Below are 19,936 nucleotides of genomic sequence, written 5' to 3'. Positions count from 1 at the left end.
TGTACACTGCGCATGCCCGGAAGAATTGCCTTTGCCGGAAATTTAACCCTAAATCCAGTTCTGGCGGCTGAAAAAAATCTCTCCTCTCTCTCCATAAACCTCCATGTTTTACAGTAACAAAAAGCAAACATAGAGAAACAGAGAACTATTTGTTAGGTAAACGTTTTCAGATTGTGTCATTATGAGCCTTGTTTGTATTCACACTACAATCCACCCTTGGCTATTATGAGCCGTACATTATTTATACAAGGTACCATACCCTAAGGGGGTGGTTTTAGCAGATGAGTGACATAAGGATAATACACCAGATACAACAACACAAAGCAACGCATGCAAAAATTATAGCAAAAGTTCCTATTGTATGTGATGTTTTGAGTCACATCTTCTCGTTTGCCTTCATCTTGAGTAGATACCCCTATCAGCTTTGTCCATAACTGTCAAGGGGTCGGTGCCGCCACCAGACAAGTTTCTAATGTACTGGTAGCAGTAGTAGTCTTTGTCATACAAAAATGGCTAGGGTTCATCAGCGGAGCCAAGTAAATCCATAGATTCTGTTTGGTTTTCAATAAGACCCATTCTCCATGGTTGGCCTTTCGGTTTTTGTTCTGACGATCTCTTGGGTAATGACGGAATTTGAAAGGACCATGCACACGGTGGCTGCAGCGATGCGCCATTTGCAGATTTTGATCTAAGGCCGGGGTCACACTGGCGAGGAATACGGGAGAGTGAGAGGCGCTAAAAGCACGCATTAGACACGGACCAATGATTCTCTATGGGGTCCCTCGCACCAGCCGTATATTTCTCATCCGTATTCTACGGTCCGTGCCAATCGCAGCATGCTGCGATTGTCAGCATACTACGCCCGTAATACGCCAATGCAAGTCTATGGGTGAGCAAAAAATACGGATTACACACGGACCACACATGTGACTTGCGAGAAATACGCACCCGGTGTCTTTTAGCAAAGCCGGCAATTCAGTGCGCTATACAGTAAAATCAAACTGACAGGTTTAATAAAGAAACGAAAGAATAGATATAGACACATAGAATATATATATATATATATATATATATACACATGTATTCTATGTGTCTATATCTATTCTTTGGTTTCTGTTAGAAACCCTGTCATAGGGCTCCATTATATGTCCATTTTGCAAGCCTGCGAGAAAATCTCGCCATACGGATTACATACGGATGCTGACATGCGCAAAATACGTGACCACACCTTGATTACGGATGACATACGGAGCACTGTTTAGGGGTCATTCATCCGTATTACGCATGTAAAATACTGACCGTATTTTGCGTCGGTTAGTGTGACCCCGGCCTAAAGGAAAAAATGTATCAGTTGGAACGTGTTCCCAGTTCTCTTGCCCGGGTTTCAGGACTATCAGCACGTTACCCGCTCCACGAACAACCACTTCAACAGGTTCTGGAGGACCTTTGTCCCCCAGATTTTTTTGCACCATCATTGATAGGATGTGAGGATCCAAATCCTTTATCATATCTAACCTGATGGGCACCCCTCTGATCTGTGTCCATTGGTAAGCACTAGCTTTTTCTCCCAGGTGAGGTGTACAATGGAGGAAAAGGGGGTGTACACTGAGGCAGGGAGGGAGTTGTACAATAGAGACAGAGTGGGGGTGTACAATAGAGGCAAGGTGAAGTTTGTACACTGTAGGAAGGTTGGGGAGTGTACAGTGGGGGCAGGGAGGGGGTGTACACTGTAGGCAGAGTGGGGGTGTACAGTGGAAGCAGGGTGGGTGGTGTACAATGGAGGCAGGGTGAGGGCTGTACACTGTAGGCAGGGTGATGGTGTACAATGGAGGCAGAGAGGGGGGTGTACACTATAGGCAGAGAGGGGGTATACAATGGATCCTGCACATGATCGGATCACCTGTCGTGCAGGAAAACATGCAAGCTCAGTGTCGGAGACCGCATGCAGTGCAGGGACACGACCTATGAAGTCCCTATACATCATAGGTCATGAAAATGTTAAAGAGGTTGTCCATTACTTGGAAGACTTCTCGTACCCTACGCTTGGCCCCTGTAAGATAATAAAGCTAATACTCACCTCTGTCGCTGTTCCCGCTTTGTCTGCACCTGCAGTCCCGGGCTGCAGCCCAACCTTCCTCTTCATGTTCAGCTTGTCTAAAGGTGCAGACAGTGATGCCACAGCTGATTGGGCACCATCGTCACATGTCACAACAACTGCCTTAGAGCCCCAGGACCGTGGAATGGCGCTGGCACGGGAGGCGAGTACAGGCTTTATTTTATGGGGGATAAACATTTTGATCAATAAGGGGTTGTCCTAGTAGTGGACAACCCCTTTAACTTTGAGAAAAGAGTCACAAGGGTAATCTTATAGATGTGATGATACGTGTTAACCCCTTCACGCCATGGGTTTATCAGAGCTGTGTATGTATCTATACACATATGTATATAGTGCACGATATAAATGAGTACACCCCTTTAAAAAGTAATATTTTAATCAAAATCTCACTGTATACAAGAAGAATTTCATAGAACATTTTTTAACCCCTTCACCCCCCGAGCTTGTTTTCACCTTTGTGACTTGACCAAATTTTCCTATTCTGACCAATGTCAGTTTATGTGGTAATAACTCTGGAACGCTTCAATGTATCCCACTGATTCTGAGGGTGTTTTCTCATAACATATTGTACTTCATGAAAGTGGTAAAATTTTTCATTATGACTTGCATTTATTAGTGAAAATATCAGAACTTTGGCAAACGTTTTGAAAATGTTGCAGTTTTAAAAATGTAATTCTTATGCCCTTAAAACAGAGAGTTATGTCATACAAAATAGTTAATAAATAACATTTCCCACATGTCTGCTTTACATTTGCATCACTTTTAAACACATTTTTTTCTTAAGAAGTCATAAGGGTTAAAAGTTGACTAGCAATTTCTGATTTTTCTAACAAAATGTACAAAACCATTTTCTTTAGGGACCACATCACATTTGAAGTGCCTTTGAGGGGCCTATATGACAAAAAATGCCCAAAAGTGACACTATTCTAAAAACTGCACTGCTTAAAGTCCTCAAAACCACATTCAACAACTTTATGAACCCTTCAGGTGCTTCACAGGAATTAAAGCAACGTGAACATTTTACTTTTTTCCGCAAGAATTTCATTTTAACCCCAAATTTTTTATTTTCAAAAAAGTAATAGGAAAAAATGGACCCCAAAATTTGTTGTGCAATTTTTCCTGCGTACGCTGATACCCCATATGTGGGTGAAAATTACTGTTTGGAATCATGGCAGGGCTCGGAAGGTAAGAAGCTACTTTTTAATTTTTGATCGCAGGGTCCCTGATATGCCTAAAGAGTACAAACCCCGAACAACTGACCCCATTTTGTAAAACTAGACCCCACAAGGAATTTATCTAGATGTGTGGTGAGCACTTTGAACTGCTTAGAGAAATCTATAATGTAGAGCTGGGAAAATAAATTTAATTTTTCCCACAAAAATATTTTGTTAGCCCCCAATTTTTTATTTTTACAAGGGTAAAAGGAGAAATGGATCCCAAAATGTGTTATGCAATTTCTTCTGAGGATGCTGATACCCCATTTGTGAGGAAAACTACTTTTTTATCGCACAGCAGGGCTCGGAAAGGAAGGAGTGACATTTTTTAATGCAAACATTGTTGTAATGGTCTGCAGGTGCCATGCCCTGTTTGGAGAGCCCTTGATGTGTCTAAACAGTGGAAATAAGTGACCCCATTTTGGAAATTAGAGCCCTCTAGGAATTTATTTAGACATGTAGTGAGCACCTTGAAACTTTAGATGCTCAGCAGAATTTTACAACGTTGAACTGTGGAAATACAAATAAATATTTTTGCCACAAAAAAGTCCTTTTTTTTATTTTCACAAAGATAGCAGGAGAAAATGGACCCCAAAATTAGTTGTGCAATTTCTCCTAAGTACACCGATACCCCATATGCGCCTCTGAAATATATACCATTGAGCGGTGAAGAAAGAATAATTTTGTTTTATCCCCAAGTTTTTAATTTTTCAAAGGGCTAACTAGGAAAAAGTGGACATCTCAGTTTCTTGTGCAATTTCTCCTGATTGCGCCAATTCCCTGCATGCATACCTCCCAACTTTTGATGAAGGGAAAAAGGGATAAAGGCTGCGAAAATGTTAGGTCATGCCGCCGACCACACCCATTTCACAACAAGTCACACCCATATCCATGCCCAACTGCACCTATTTAGCACTGCTGATCACACTGAGTGGTACTGAGGGCACAATGGCTGGCATTATGGGCACACTGACTGGTACTGAGGGAAAGAAAGAAAGAACAGAGAGAGAGAAAAAAGAAAACAGAAAGGAGAGAGAGAGAGAAAGTGCAAGGAAGAACAGAGAGAGAAAGAAAGAGGGGAAAGAAAGATAGAACTGAGAAAAAAAGAACAGAGAAGAAAGAGGGGAAAGAAAGAACAGAAAAATAAAGAGAGAGAATGTTCTTTCTTCGTTCTTTCTTTCTCTCTGTTCTTCTGTCCCCTTTTACTTTCTCTCTGTTCTTCTGAGAGAGAAAGAAAAGGGGAAAGAAGAAAGAACAGAGAGAGAGAAATAAAGAGGGGAAAGAAAGAACTGAGAAAAAGAAAGAACAGAGAGAGAAAGTAAGAGGGGACAGAGAAAGAACAGACAGAGAATGTTTCTTTCTATGTTCTTTCTTTCTCTCCCTGTTCTTTTTTTTCTGTCCCCTCTTACGTTCTCTCTCTGTTCTTCCTTCTGAGAGAGCGAGAAAAGGGGATATGGTCTGGCTGCCTAGTGGAAAAAATGCACACAAATAAGGCTTGTATAGGACATAAGTCACACAGATAAGTGTGGTGCAAAGTGTCCGAACAGCCTATTAATGATGCACATAGTATTAGCAGGCGGGCTGCTCAGCACTGTATACATGCATCACACAGAAAAACCAAGCCAACATGAAGAGGTCTAGCTGCATCCTGCAAAAATGATAAAAAGTGCAAAAAGATAAAAAGATATGGGGTATTAGTTACTATTTTGGCCAAAGTAGATTAGCTGACAACCCAACATCAAGGGTCCCCAGATATTGTGAGTCCCTAACACTAAATCTAAACAGCGCACATAAGGAAAAAATTCCCCAAAATTAAAAAAAAAACACATTTGAAAGGTTAACTCACCAAAACCCTGACTAATGCACTAGCAGGATGCAGCAGACCTCCATTGATAAAGGCTGGGGCAGCACAGGTGCAATCCACTGATGAGCACAGCCAGTAACCTAATATGGTCTGGCTGCCTAGTGGAAAAAATGCACACAAATAAGGCTTGCATAAGACATAAGTCACACAGATAGGTGTGGTGCAAAGTATCTGAACAGCCTATTAATGACGCCCATAGGATAGGCAGGCGGGCTGTTCAGCACTATATATATGCATCACACAGAAAAAATCAAGCCAACATGAAGAGGTCTAGCTGCATCCTGCAAATATGATAAAAAGTGCAAAAAGATATGGAGTATTAGTTACTATTTTGGCCAAAGTAGATTAGCTCACAACCCAATGTCAAGGGTCCCCATATATTGTGAGTCCCTAACACTAAATCTAAACAACGCACATAAGGAAAAAATTCCCAAAAATTAAAAAAAAAAACACACTTGAAAGGTTAACTCACCAAAACCCTGATCTTTTTGCACTTTTTATCATTTTTGCAGGATGCAGCTAGACCTCTTCATGTTGGGTTGTGAGCTAATGTACTTTGGCCAAAATAGTAACTAATACCCCATATCTCCTTGACAAATTGGAAATCCTTTTTTGTAAGAAAATGTAAAATCTGAGGCTAACTCAAAATTAAGGTGGTAAAAATGTTTCTTTTTCCTTCACTGCCTAATGGTATAAAATTCTGTGACACACCTGTCAATAAGATCATTGCACCCCTATGTGAATTAATTGAGAGGTGTAGTTTGTAAAATGGGGCCACTTATGAGGAGTTCTGCTGTTCTGGCACCCCAGGGGCTCGCCCAGTGGTTCATGGCACCTGCAAACCATAACAGTAAAATCTGCATTATAATATGGTGCACCTTCCCTTGTGAGCTTAGCACGGTGTCTCAAAAATAGTGTCTGATTACATGTAGCATACCTCCCAGCCGTCCCGATTCTCGGGGGACAGTCCCGTTTTTGACCCACCCGCGTCCCGCCCAGGAGTCTATTTTTCCCGCACTGCACTGAGCCGCCATGCACCGACCCCCATCATCGTCCTCCCAGAGAGACCCACCGAAGCCCCTCACAGCCAGCAAGATGTTGTTGGGCTGTTCTGTGCACATAGGACCTGTGATGAGGTTACAGGAGGGGAGGAGTCAGGGGTCACATGATCAGGGGCCTGTGTTTGCAGGACTCTGCTGTGCTGGTTGTCATGGTGCTGGATAAGGTGAAGTTTGTGTGGGGTCAGGAGGAGTTTACAGGGTGGATGTAGCAGCTGTGTGTGTATGAGGTGTACGGAGCGGAGTCGTGTGTGTATGTACGAGATGTACATAGCAGAGCCGCGTGTGTACGAGGTGTACGGAGCAGAGCCAAGTGTACGAGGTGTGCAGAGCGGAGCCGCGTGTGTACGAGGTGTATTGAGTGGAGCCGCGTGTGTACGAAGTGTATGGAGCGGAGCCGCGTGTGCAGAGCGGAGCCGTGTGTACAATGTGTGCGGAGCGGAGCCGTGTGTACGAGGTGTGCGGAGCGGAGCAGCATGTGTACAAGGTGTGTGCAGCGGAGCCGTGTGTGTATGAAGTGTGCGGAGCCGCATGTGTACGAGGTGTACGGAACGGATCCGCGTGTGTATGAGGTGTACGGAGCGGAGCCGCGTGTTACGAGGTGTGCGGAGCGAAGCCGCGTATGTACGATGTGTACGGAGTGGAGCCGCGTGTGTACGAGGTGTATGAGCAAAGCTGCATGTGTACGAGGTGTACATAGCGGAGCCGCGTGTGTACAAGGTGTACGGAGCAGAGCCATGTGTGTATGGGGTGTGCGGAGCAGAGCCGTGTGTGTACAAGGTGTACGGAGCAGAGATATGCGTGAACGAGGTGTACAGAGCGGAGCCGCGTGTGTATGGGGTGCGTGAGCGGATCATGATATGTCCTGCATCGGGAGGCTCAGGTGGGCACTACAATGGGAGCCGGGGTGCTATAGTATTTTTATAGAATCTTTCTTTCTCTCTCTGCTTCTTTCTGTTCTTTCTTTCTCTGTTTCTTTCTTTCTCTGTTTCTCTCTCTGTTCTTTCTTTCCCTCTCAAATCTTTCTTTTTATCTCTCTCTGCTCTTTCTCTCTGTTCTTTCTTTCCCGTCTTTCTTTCTCTCTCTCTGTTCTTTCTTTCTCTGTTCTTTCTTTTTTTCTCTATTTCTTTCTCTCTCTGTTCCTTCTTCCTTCCCCTCTTTCTTTCTCTCTGTTCTTTCTTTCCCCTCTTTTTCTTTCGCTCTCCCTGTTCTTTTTTTCTGTCCCCTTTTTCTTTCTCTCTCTGTTCTTTCTCTTTTTCTCTGTTCTTTCTTTCCCCTCTTTCTCTCTGTTCTTTCCTTTTTTCTTTCCCTTTTCTTTCTCTGAACAACACACATAAGGAAAAAATTCCCAAAAATTAAAAGAAAAAAAAAACAGTTGAAAGGTTAACACAAATAAGGCTCGCAAAGGACATAAGTCACACAGATAAGTGTGGTGCAAAGTGTCCGAACAGCCTATTAATGACGCCCACAGTATTAGCAGGCGGACTGCTCAGCACCGTATATATGCATCACACAGAAAAAGCCAAGCCAACATGAAGAGGTCTAGCTGCATCGTGCAAAAAAGATAAAAAGATATTTTTTTCTTCCCTTATATAAATGTGTCTCTTAAAGATATATATGATTTTACCTGATGAAGGCTAAGTTTATGTATAGCTGAAACGCGTTGTGTTTTTATGTTTAATAATAAACTGGATATTCCTTGAAATATTCGGAGTAATTAATGAATCAGCCGGAAGCGCTCCTTGACAAATTGGAAATCTTTCTCTGCATTCTCTGACGAATCTCCTACAAGGTAGTTCGTTCCACCTGTTTTGAGCTGCAGGCCAGCAGATCCAGACGATTACTCCAGTACCCAAACACAGGGTTACACGCTGAGCAACAAGACACCAAAAAGGTGAGAAGAATTATTTATTTCTATCTGACATAATTAATACTCTGCACTTAGATCTGCGCCCCCCCTTCTTTTTCTGGATATTCCTTGAAATACTCGGAGTAATTAATGAATCAGCAGGAAGCGCTCCTTGACAAACTGGAAATCTTTTTCTACATTTTCATACAGGGAAAGAGGTAAAAATGGCACCAAAATTTGTCACACAATTTCTGCTAAAGGTAGAAATACCCCATATGTGATTGTACAGTACTGCTTAGCCACACGGCGAGATTTAGGAGGGGTCGGAGTGCTATTTGCCTCCAGGAGCACAGATTTTCCTAGAATCGTTTATATTCCATATACAGAGCCCTTATATGCTAGAAGAGCAGATTCCCACCTCAACTGACCCTATTTAGCTCTGGAAAAATGCTTCTCGCCCTCAAAATAAATTTAGCGCCTGCTTTTTTTTGTGGCTTGAGTTGAACCTTTTATTAGGAACATTTTACATAACATTTGGGATCACATTTATCTACGCTGAGCACTTACTGTATTTTTCAGATTATAAGACACACTTTTTCCCCAAAATTTAGGGGGAAAATGGGGGTGTGTCTTATAATGCGGATATACCTTACTGGTAAAGTTACTTCAGACCACAGGCTGAGATGAGGGGGTGTCCGGCGGTGCTGCTGCGGTGTCTCCAGTGCTGCGAGGGGCTCTGCCGACATTTTGTGAAAGGCCAGAGCCCCCCGCAGTTCCCTGGTTTCCTTCTGTGTGGGGAAAAATGGCCACCGGGGCAGCGCATGCGCACATCGGAACACCCCTTATCCCAGCCTGTGGCCTTCAATATCACCCCACTCCTGCCTCCTCCAGCACCCACTGCTGCCTCCTCCAGCAGCGACCCTGGGACCCCGCTTCACCGCAGCCACCACCCCCGGTAAGCAATAAGACGCATGGATTATAAGAAGCACAACCATTTTATTAAAAAAAAGTCCTATTTTTCGCCTCAAAATTTTAGGTGCATATTATAATCCGAAAAATACAGTACATCGGAGTTTCCATCCAAGGATTCATACTCACGCGAGAAACTTGCCCGTCAATACCCGGCACTGCTGTCGGCACTCAATAGCGGAGCGTTCAGCTGCATAGAAATACATGAAGCTGAACGCTCCGATCCGAGTGCCAGCGGCAGTGCCGGGTATTGACGTGCGAAACTCGTCTGAGTTTCTCGCATGTGAGTATGAGCCCTTAATCTCAGAATGACATAGCTCAGATGGCGCGCCCGACAGGTCTATTCACTATAATGAGGCCGCAGAGTTACTCTGGACTCTGGCTTCTGTACAGTGGTGCCCTACTTTTTAGTAATGCACAAAACTGTGGCGGACTGCGCTTTTGTGTTCGCCTGAAAAGATGTACACTGCCGGATCACAGGTCAGCCAACGTTCACAGTGACTCCATCTGCCTCTTTATAAGGAATCTTCCGCTGGGAGTTCCGTCTGAATTATATATTTCAGAGATTTATACATAAACCCTGGTGTAAGCGCTCAGCACAGAGCAATGTGAGCCGAGCCTTACTGCGATCTTTGGGAGACATTGAACAAATCAACAGCAGGTAAAGAATGGGTTTTATTTGTATGCCGTTCCTCTTGCGGTATAAGTGATTAGATGACTTTAACCTGCGGGTCAGTGTGATTACAGTGATACCAGATTTATATTTTTTTTATGTTTGGATTCTATCACACACTTAAAGAAGCTTTTTTTTTGCAAAAATATAGTTTTTGCATCACCATAGAGCTATAATGTTTCCATATTTCTACCAACAGTCATGTGAGATTTTTTTTTTTTTTGTGGAACGAGTTGATGTTTAGGTGGTGCCATTTTTGGCATATAATGCTTTTGATCGCTTTCTATTCTGATTTTTGGGTGGAGAATGAACAAAAATCAGCAATTCAGGAATCGTTTTTTTAATGCCTTTATGCCTGTCGTAAAATTGATATGACAGCTTTATTCTTCAGGTCAGTACGATTACAGCGATACCACATTTATAACATTTTGGTTTTTTTGTATGTTTTATGATGCCAGTGCTGCACCGACACAAGACTACTCCAGGCCACAGGTCTCAAACCTCACAGGGACTTTTGGTGAGACCTCATACTGCCCAATCTATATGTACTGGTAGTGGCCACTGCAGATTGCACATGAAATTCCTACTTGAACCTCTCACTGTCTTAGACTCCAACTTCCTAAATCAGGAAATACTCTCTTTTCAACTGAAACTTCCCCATGCAGGGCTGGTCCCAAACACATTAACTGTATCCTAACCCACTTTGTCTACCCCCGGCAGTCTGTTCCTGGGAAAACAAAACTTTTCACTTCCTTAACTAATATGCTCACCACTTCATATTTCCTTTTTTTAATCTAACCTTTCAGGTCTACACTATACCTTTTGTCCTAAACCTAACTCTCTTCTTTCCCTATTTACTGTACATTATACATTAGTTGCATTAGAATATCTGCATCAATTAGTTCATATACAGTGCTGTGCCTTTTCGCATATTATGACAGACATAAAAATACAACAAAATCGCATCACAACCATTTTGGAAATATTGTCTTTCAGGAAAGAAGACACGTGACCATGTCTGTCACCCCCTTACACAAGAACAAGCTCTTATAGATCCTGAATGCTGGATGGAGAGTGATGACAACTTGTCTCTTCAGAATTGTTCGTTTGGGTTCAGATCAGGAGATACTTGGCCACTGAATAATTTTCACTGTTCTTCAGAAATGTAACAGGTGTGTGTTTGGGATCATTATCATGTTGGAAAACTGCACGTCTATCAAGGGCACAGAGTGATGGCAGCATCTTCTCTTTCACTATAAAAAAGTACATCTGTGAATTTATTATGCCATCAATAAAATGTAGCTCCTGTAAACCAACAGCACTCATGCAGCCCCTCACAAAGACACTGCCACCACCATGTTTCACTGTATGCACCTTGCATTTAGAAAAATAAATTTTGAAAAAATTATAGTGCCTACTTATTAATTATTTACTTACGATACTGTGTATGCTCAATTTGATTTTTCTTGGATTTTGTCTTTGAAATGGCCACAGTGTGAACGTGCTCTTACTCATTGCACATATACCAATTAATGCTCCGGCTCATTTCTTTGATTTTGCTGTAACATGTAATTAATCTAATGATCACTCCCATAATTTTCCTCTACCAAATTTTTGGGATGCAATATAATTGCCAGGGCCACGTGAGACCTTCCATTATTATCAATAAATAAAATCTAAAATTGCATTTCTAATGATTAACTTGAATATCCCTATAAGCTGTAAGCATAAATATACACCTGCTGTGAATACATTTCACACTTAATATACCAGCAGAGAATAAACTGCATACATAGAGGGACATGATCAAAAGTCCAGAAGCTAGGCGCGCCTGACAGAGCTCCTGGACCTTTAGGCTGTGTGCACACATCGTGTTTTTGCCGCTTGGATTTTTGACAAAACCTGAAGGGAATCCTAATGCCAGTAAAGTGAATGAGAATCCTGAAGTCTCATGCACATGTTGCTTATTTGCAGATTTTGTGCAGATTCAAATCTGCAGCATGTCAATTCTAGCATTTTGCAGCGTTTTTTCACCCATTGACTTCAAGGAAGTCAGTCAAAAATGCTATGAAAATGTAGGTCTAAAAATTATTGCATATTTGCTGCTTTTTTCTAGTGTTTTTGTATTCGTTTTTAGACAGCAGTGTGTGCTATAGAAGTAATAATAACCTAATTGGCCTCAGTGTCAATATGAGAGACAAATGCCCCCTGGGTGTCTCTGAGGCACATTCATATGGTAACTATTCTTCATTATTTACAGGTACATTAAACATATTATGGTTATGTGTGGTTGTTATTTGATTTTGCACCTTGGTCTGCTCATTTGCTTGCGCTGGCTTTATTCTCCCTTTGTGAGACTCCCATACTGTCAATCCTTGGAGGATTATTTGCACACATCCTGATTACTTTCTTTTGTTTTTATATATACATGTTTTTCTATTTACCCTATGCATCATATTATCATCCATTATTTTAATGTTCATTATATTGTATGTGTGTGTTCCTTTCCAGCTTATATTTACAACCAATGTAGTGGCTTGATTCAGAGGTCTTCAGGTTATATATGGATGGTATTTTATTGTAAATTTTACTTACTATTGACATTCACATTCCCTTTTTTCTCTTTTTAAATGGTTTTAATATGATATCCCTTTGAATTAATTGTACCAATAAAGGATTTTTACATTAATCATTGGAGAAGAAAGTCTCTTTTTTTTCTGCCTGATCTATAGAAATAGATAATAGACAGAGATAGATAATAGATATATAGGTAGACTGACAGACATAGAGACAGACAGACATAGACAGAGCGACAATCATATATATGATAATCAATGGAAAGAGGTGAACCCGCCACCAGGACCAAAACGCCAGTATCAGTGTACCACCACTGCCCTGGAGTGGTGGCACCTGGCAGCTACTTGCCACACAACCCTGACCGCACCATCAGAGGCTCCAGTGAATACCAGATAGCTGCTTAGTGACGCACCTCCAGGTTAATCCCGGAGGTAGCGCAGTGGGTCCACATTACACGGGTGTTACATAACTTATCTAGGAATCAAAATTAGATGCATTCATTTTCCAAGTATTAGAAATTATAATCTTACTTGCTTTACACTCTACATACCAACTCCTTCATTCCTGTCTTGCCTACTTTCCATGATCAAATGAACAAACGTATTTAGGTACACTATCTGTACCTGGAAAACAGGAAAAAGTTTGTCCTCCCTTTTAGAACCTCTAAACACCTTCCATTGTGGTGTAGCCTCAAGTTTCCCCAGGGAATGGAGCATAAACTCTTTTGAAAATGGTGTCAAGCAGGTATTAATAACATCTCCCATCTTCTCCATTCAACCAAACCGAGAGGTTGTGCCACACTGCTTCCATTTTTTTGATGATTAATTGCAGTGCTCCATAGAGCTTGGATTATTTTTCTAACTAACCCTGCTTTACTGTTCTCCACAACTTTATCCCCGACCTGTCTGGTGTGTTCCTAGATTTTCATGATGCTGTTTAGTCCCTAATGTTCTCAAAGACACCCCTGAGACCTTCACAAAACAGCTGTATTCATGCTAAGAATATTTACTCTGTCGCCTAATTGGGGGACACAGAACCTTGGGTGTTATGCTGCTGTCCACTAGGAGGCGACACTATGCATAATCTGAAAAAGATTAACTTTGGCTCCTCCTCTGCAGTATACACCCCTGGACGGCGTCAGCCTTCTCCAGTTTTTGCTTAGTGTCGCAAGGAGGCACACCTTTTTTCTTCCGTTTTTTTCCTTTTTTTCACCGGAAATACAGATGAAGAAAAGTGGGTCTCCAGCGAGACTCCCGGCATGGCTCCCTCCTCGGTCCCCTATTAGGGGTACCCGGTTGAGGTCGAGGTGGTTTTTCCCCATGTCGCTCCCTCCCCAGTCCCTCGGGTCCTGGTTCGAGGTCGAGACCCCCCTCCTTCCCCAACCCCTTTAAGGGGTCTGGGTTGAGGTTGAGGCGAGGATGAAGACCCCCTGACGATGACAGACGCACCCTCCCTAATCCCCTGCAGGGGGTATTAGGTTGAGACGCCTCAGGTAGGGTCGGAGATCAGGCAGCATTTCGCAGCTTCCAGGGACCCCAGGCTGGCTGAGGGATCCTGTTGGGGCCGGGGGAGGGTGCGGACTGGATGGCACAGCAGAGACAGGGCTTTTCTGCGTCCCTGTCTCTGCAACAGCAGCGGCTCCATAGCGCTTCAGGGGCCCCCCATACAAAAACCGCTACCCCTGCTACCCCCACCGCTATCCAGTCGACCATTCTGGGGGGTCTGGTACAAATCCGCCCCCCCCCCGGACTACCACGCCGCTCTGGAGCCCTCCTGGGCATCAGGCTTCTAATTTAGGCCGCGGCTTCGGCCTAGCTGAAGCTGCCGCCTTTTCCCCGCCCCCCGGCCCGCCCCCCCCCGATGACCAAAATGACACACTGGAGTGTCATAGAAGGGGCGGATTGAGGCAGAAAGGGGGTGTTTTTACACAGCCCAGCGCGCCCTTTTCAGCTCTCCGCCCCCTCCTCCCTCTCCTCAGAGCCCCGGTGGCCATTTTTTCTGGACGAGATCCAGGAGAGGAGCATCACAGCGGTCTCCGGGGGGCACAGAACTGGGATCTGTCGGCGCTGGACCTAGGGGCACACCGGTGGGGTAAGCTCACAGCTGGGTTCTCATTACTCAGCTGTGAATCTATACTTCCTATAAGGCTTTCTGTGGGTTCCCTCTGCGTAGCCACCCCTGTACGATCCCTTATAGCCAGCCTCTGTGCACTATGCCGGGCTCAAGGAAGAGAACCAGGCAGGAATGTTTCTATGCATTCTGTACAGCCTGCAAAGCCACTCTCCCTAGTGGCAGCACGTATCCGCACTGCCGGGACTGCATCCAGAACTCTGGGTCAGAACCCCAGGGAGTCCCTACTGACGCTTCAGTGTCACAGGCCACGCCGGAATGGGCAACTCAGATGTCTCAGTCTATGTCACAGTCTATAGACAACCTAACTGCTACATTACTGCAAGCTCTGCAGAGTCGGGCCCCGGCTATGGACGGTACACAGCAAACGGACAGCTTGTCTCAGGAACATGCTGCTTCCTACTCTCACAGACGTAAGCGGACCCACAGGTCTCGATCACCTGAGTCGCACTATAGCCCAAGGTCGTCCCCCTCTAGGGAGAGACAGCGTCATTCCAGGTCTCCTGGGCAGTCCCCTGCCACAGACAGACAGTGCAATTTAGCACAGGGATCCCCCACCACAGAAGACCCCCGCCCCAGGTCGCCCTCCAGGGATCATCTTAGCGAGGCACAGGATTCGGAGGGTATCTGTGACTCCGACTCAGATAATGAAACGGTCAGGTCCGTGGTACCTTCTCCCCCTAGCAATACAGCGCTAGTTGAGGACATAATTTCTGCCATTCATCGGGTGCTAAAAATTCCAGAGTCGCCCCCGGAAGTCCCAGAACAGAGGATTTGCTTCGAAAGTGTTCAAAAACCACCTAAGGTCTTCCCTAATCACGATGAGTTTGAGAAAATACTTACCAAACAGTTTGCGCAGCCTGACAAAAAATTCGCTAATCGCAAATATTTGGAAGCGAAGTACCCCTTCCCACAGAAAGACACCAAACAATGGACAGATCCACCTGAAGTGGACCCTCCGGTTTCTAGGCTAGCAGCGCAGACTTTACTCTCTCTGCCGGATAGCTCAACCCTCAGGGACGCAGCAGACCGGCAAGTAGAACGCATGGCTCGTTCTATTTTCGAAGCGGCAGGCGCCTCTCTGGGCCCTGCGTTTGCTTCAGTTTGGGCAGCCAAGGCCATCCTGGCTTGGGCCAAAAAACTACAGGAGGGTCTTCAGGCTTCAAATCCTGAACTCTCGGACCAAGCGGTCCAGATGGCAGTGGTAGCAGACTACATAATTCATGCAGCCCTGGATTCCGCCAGAGGTGTAGCGGGAATAGCATCAAACGCCATCACGATCCGACGCATCCTCTGGCTGCGAGAATGGAAAGCGGATGCGGCCTCAAAGAAGTCCCTCACGAGACTTCCGTATTTTACTGGAAGACTTTTCGGCGAAAAGTTGGACACCATGATAGCCAATGCCACTGGGGGTAAGAGTACCTCTCTCCCTCAACTAAAACCGAAACGCACGTTTAAACAAAGAAACCAGGCGCGATTCCGATCCTTTCGGAATTCCTCGGGCTGGTCCGTTTCGCGCCCAGTGCAAAACCGCAACGGTTCTCCACGCAGAGACAACCCACGGACGCAGCAGCGACCGGACAGGGCTTGGCAGTCGAAAGCAGGCCATGCGAAACCCAAGGGAGGAAAACCTCAGAACTTCACTTCATCATGACTCGAGACCTCCGGAAGACACCCCACCAGTAGGTGGCCAACTTTTACTCTTTCAGCAAGTCTGGCTGCCTATTACAGAAGACAGGTGGGTCAGGGAAATAGTGTCTTCCGGATACAAGATAGAGTTCACTTCCGTTCCACCGAACCAGTTCTTCCTTTCTGTTCCTCCAACACCACCAGAAAAGGCTCGTGTTTTCCACCAAGCGGTTTCCTCTCTCCTTCAAGCAGGAGTTGTGGTGCCGGTTCCCGCGAACGAGAGATTCCGAGGATTCTACTCAAATTTGTTCGTAGTCCCCAAGAAAGGAGGCGGCGTCCGACCCATACTGGACCTAAAACAGCTCAACAATTACGTACGGGTCCGTCATTTCCGCATGGAGTCCCTCCGGTCCATCATTGCATCCATGGAGCAGGGAGAATACCTCACCTCCATAGACATACAGGATGCGTATCTCCACATACCAATTGCTCCCGCCCACCAAAGGTTTCTCAGGTTCGCGGTCAACCAAAACCACTACCAGTTTGTCGCCCTTCCGTTCGGACTCGCCACGGCTCCAAGAACGTTCACCAAAGTCATGGCGGCCACCATGGACGTCCTGCACTCAAGAGGCATCCTAGTCGTCCCATACCTGGACGACCTCCTCGTCAAGTCTCCCACTTTCAAAGACTGCGAGGTCAGTGTCTCAATCACTCTAGACACTCTGAGTCGCCTGGGATGGCTAGTCAACCTACAGAAATCGTCGACCATCCCAACTCGGACTCTAACATTCCTGGGAATGGTATTCGACACCGCCAGGGGCCTGGTGCTCCTTCCCAAGGACAAGACACTGGCCATCCGTCTGGGAGTTCGCACACTCCTTCGCAGTCCTCCTCGATCTCTCCGGTTTGCCATGAGAATCCTCGGCAGGATGGCAGCAGCAATAGAGGCAGTGCCATTTGCCCAGTTTCACCTCAGGGTCCTTCAACTAGCCATACTCAGATCTTGGGACAGGAACCCTCTCTCCCTCGACAGGGAGTTCAGGTTGACGTCATCAACCAGGAGGTCCCTGCATTGGTGGCTCAAACCAAACTCGCTTACACGAGGGAAGCCATTCCTCTCAGGACAATGGAAGATCCTGACTACCGATGCAAGCCTGACAGGCTGGGGGGCGGTGCACCTACATCACAGGGCACAGGGCAAGTGGTCACCGAGGGAAGTGACATTGCCTATCAATGTTCTGGAAATCAGGGCCATTCTCTTGGCACTGAGAGCATTTCATCACTTGCTTGCAGCCTCGCACATACGGATACAGTCGGACAATGCCACGGCTGTGGCATACGTGAACCACCAAGGCGGGACCCGCAGCGCCCAGGTGATGAGAGAAGTGGCTCATATCCTCCGCTGGGCGGAAGACACAAGGTCGGTACTTTCTGCGGTACACATTCCAGGTGTAGAAAACTGGGAAGCCGACTTCCTCAGCAGGCAAGGAATGGAATCGGGGGGAGTGGTCTCTCCATCCCGAGATTTTTTTACCATATCTGTCAACACTGGGGAACCCCGGATGTGGACCTAATGGCATCCCATCTCAATACCAAGGTTCCCAATTTCATGGCCAGGACACACGACCCGCGGTCGCTCGGAGCGGATGCCCTGGTCCAGGACTGGTCCCAGTTCCGACTCCTGTACATTTTTCCACCCCTCCCCCTAATCGCCAGGGTCGTGAGGAAGATCAAGCAAGAGGGAATTCCGACCATCCTCATCGCGCCAGACTGGCCCAGACGTACTTGGTACGCCGACATCGTCCAACTTACGGCATCGTCCAACTTACGCCCCCTGGCGTCTACCCGACCGTCACGACCTTCTGTCTCAAGGTCCGTTCTTCCACCAGAATTCAGGGGCTCTCAATTTGACGGCATGGCCCTTGAAACCTGGATTCTAACCCAGGTAGGTTTTTCACCGGCAGTCATTGCAACTATGATCAGGGCAAGGAAGCCTGCCTCCGCCAAGCTCTATTATCGTACCTGGAGAGCTTTCTTTTCTTGGTGCGAATCTCATGGACAAGTCCCACTCCCTTATTCCCTCCCGAAGGTACTAGGTTTTCTTCAATCGGGCCTAGATGCCAAGCTATCCTTAAGTTCGCTTAAGAGTCAGGTGTCGGCGCTTTCAGTCCTTTTTCAAAAGCGCATTGCTATTAAACCGCAAGTAAGGACTTTCATCCAGGGAGTTTCCCGATTGGTTCCTCCCTACAAACGTCCGCTAGATACGTGGGACCTCAATCTGGTCCTGACAGCATTGCAAACTCCACCCTTCGAACCTCTTAGAGGAGTTCCACTCTCCATTCTGTCTCAGAAAGTGGTTTTTCTAGTGGCGATCACCTCGTTACGCAGAGTGTCGGAATTGTCAGCACTTTCCTGCAGACGGCCTTTCCTAGCCTTTCACCAGGACAAGGTGGTTCTCCGCACGGTACCATCCTTCCTTCCGAAGGTTGTGTCCAACTTTCACCTTAATGAAGAGATTTCACTGCCTTCCCTTTGCCCGGTTCCGGTTCATAGAGTGGAGAAGGCTCTGCATACGCTTGACCTCGTCAGAGCATTGCGGATTTACGTGTCCAGGACTGCACCTTTCCGGAAATCTGATTCCCTCTTTATTCTTCCGGAAGGTAGTCGCAAGGGGTTGCCGGCTTCCAAGGCTACCCTTGCCAGGTGGATCAAGTCCACCATACATGAGGCCAAACCGACTTAACAGTTCCCCTCTTCCGGCCGGTATCACGGCACACTCTACACGGGCAGTAGGGGCCTCCTGGGCCATTCGGCATCAGGCTTCGGCACAACAAGTGTGCAAGGCGGCCACTTGGACTAGCCTACACACGTTTACGAAACACTACAGTGTTCATACCCAGTCCTCAGCGGATGCGAGCCTGGGTAGACTGGTTCTGCAGGCGGCAGTACCCCAAGTCTAGGGGACTGTCAGCACAATATTCGTCCACTGCTTCCCACCCAGGGACTGCTTTGGGACGTCCCAAGGTTCTGTGTCCCCCAATTAGGCGACAGAGTAAAGGAGATTTTTGTGTACTCACCGTAAAATCTCTTTCTCTTAGCCTTTAATTGGGGGACACAGCTCCCACCCTGTTGCCCTTACGGGCCGTTGTTTCCTGTTGAGTTCTCATATTGTTCTTTGAGCTCGTACATAGTAGCCTTCTCACAGGCATGGTTATGTTATTTGGTTACGTTCCTCCTTATGCTTTGGCACAAAACTGGAGAAGGCTGACGCCGTCCAGGGGTGTATACTGCAGAGGAGGAGCCAAAGTTAATCTTTTTCAGATTATGCATAGTGTCGCCTCCTAGTGGACAGCAGCATAACACCCAAGGTTCTGTGTCCCCCAATTAAAGGCTAAGAGAAAGAGATTTTATGGTGAGTACACAAAAATCTCCTTTTTTTTTACACACAGGTGGACTCAATTTACTAATTATGTGACTTCTGGAGGAAAATGGTCACTCGGGATTTTATTTAGCGTAGCGGCCTACAGAGGGCTGAATACAAATGCACGTCATAATTTTCAGATTTAGATTTTTAAAATAATTAAAAAGCCATGTATCATTACCTTTACACTATACAGATACTTGCCAATTTGTGTTGGTATATCACGTAACATCCCAATAAAATAAATCTAAGTTTGTGGATGTGACATGAAAAATGTGTAAACATTCATGGGGGTATGAATTTTTTTTAAGACACTGCACCTCTTAGATATAACACACTGTGCTATTTGGAACTACTAGCGATATTTGTTCTATAGCAAAAATTTCCATTTATCAGTGATTTTCATTTAGATTAGAGGTATCAACTGCTTTCAGTT

At 45.6% G+C, this 19,936-nt stretch overlaps 1 long non-coding RNA gene across 2 annotated transcripts; it reads left to right on the top strand.

Annotated features, from left to right (window-relative positions):
• Positions 1 to 1,780: 1,780 nt before the first annotated feature.
• On the top strand, positions 1,781 to 11,151 carry LOC141092904 (uncharacterized). 2 transcript variants are annotated; one of them, XR_012232951.1, is made up of 3 exons: positions 1,781 to 8,319; positions 10,202 to 10,260; positions 10,740 to 11,151. It is a non-coding gene; the product is annotated as an uncharacterized lncRNA (long non-coding RNA). The 2 variants fall into 2 exon arrangements; XR_012232950.1 differs by having other exon boundaries at positions 1,781 to 10,260.
• Positions 11,152 to 19,936: the final 8,785 nt, after the last annotated feature.

The sequence above is a fragment of the Dendrobates tinctorius genome, unplaced genomic scaffold (genome assembly GCF_039654945.1).
Source record: "Dendrobates tinctorius isolate UK_male_01 unplaced genomic scaffold, ASM3965494v1 ptg000062l, whole genome shotgun sequence".
NCBI classification, from domain to species: domain Eukaryota; kingdom Metazoa; phylum Chordata; class Amphibia; order Anura; family Dendrobatidae; genus Dendrobates; species Dendrobates tinctorius.
Note: the sequence above shows the minus strand (reverse complement) of the source record. Positions and strands in the feature narration are given on the sequence as shown.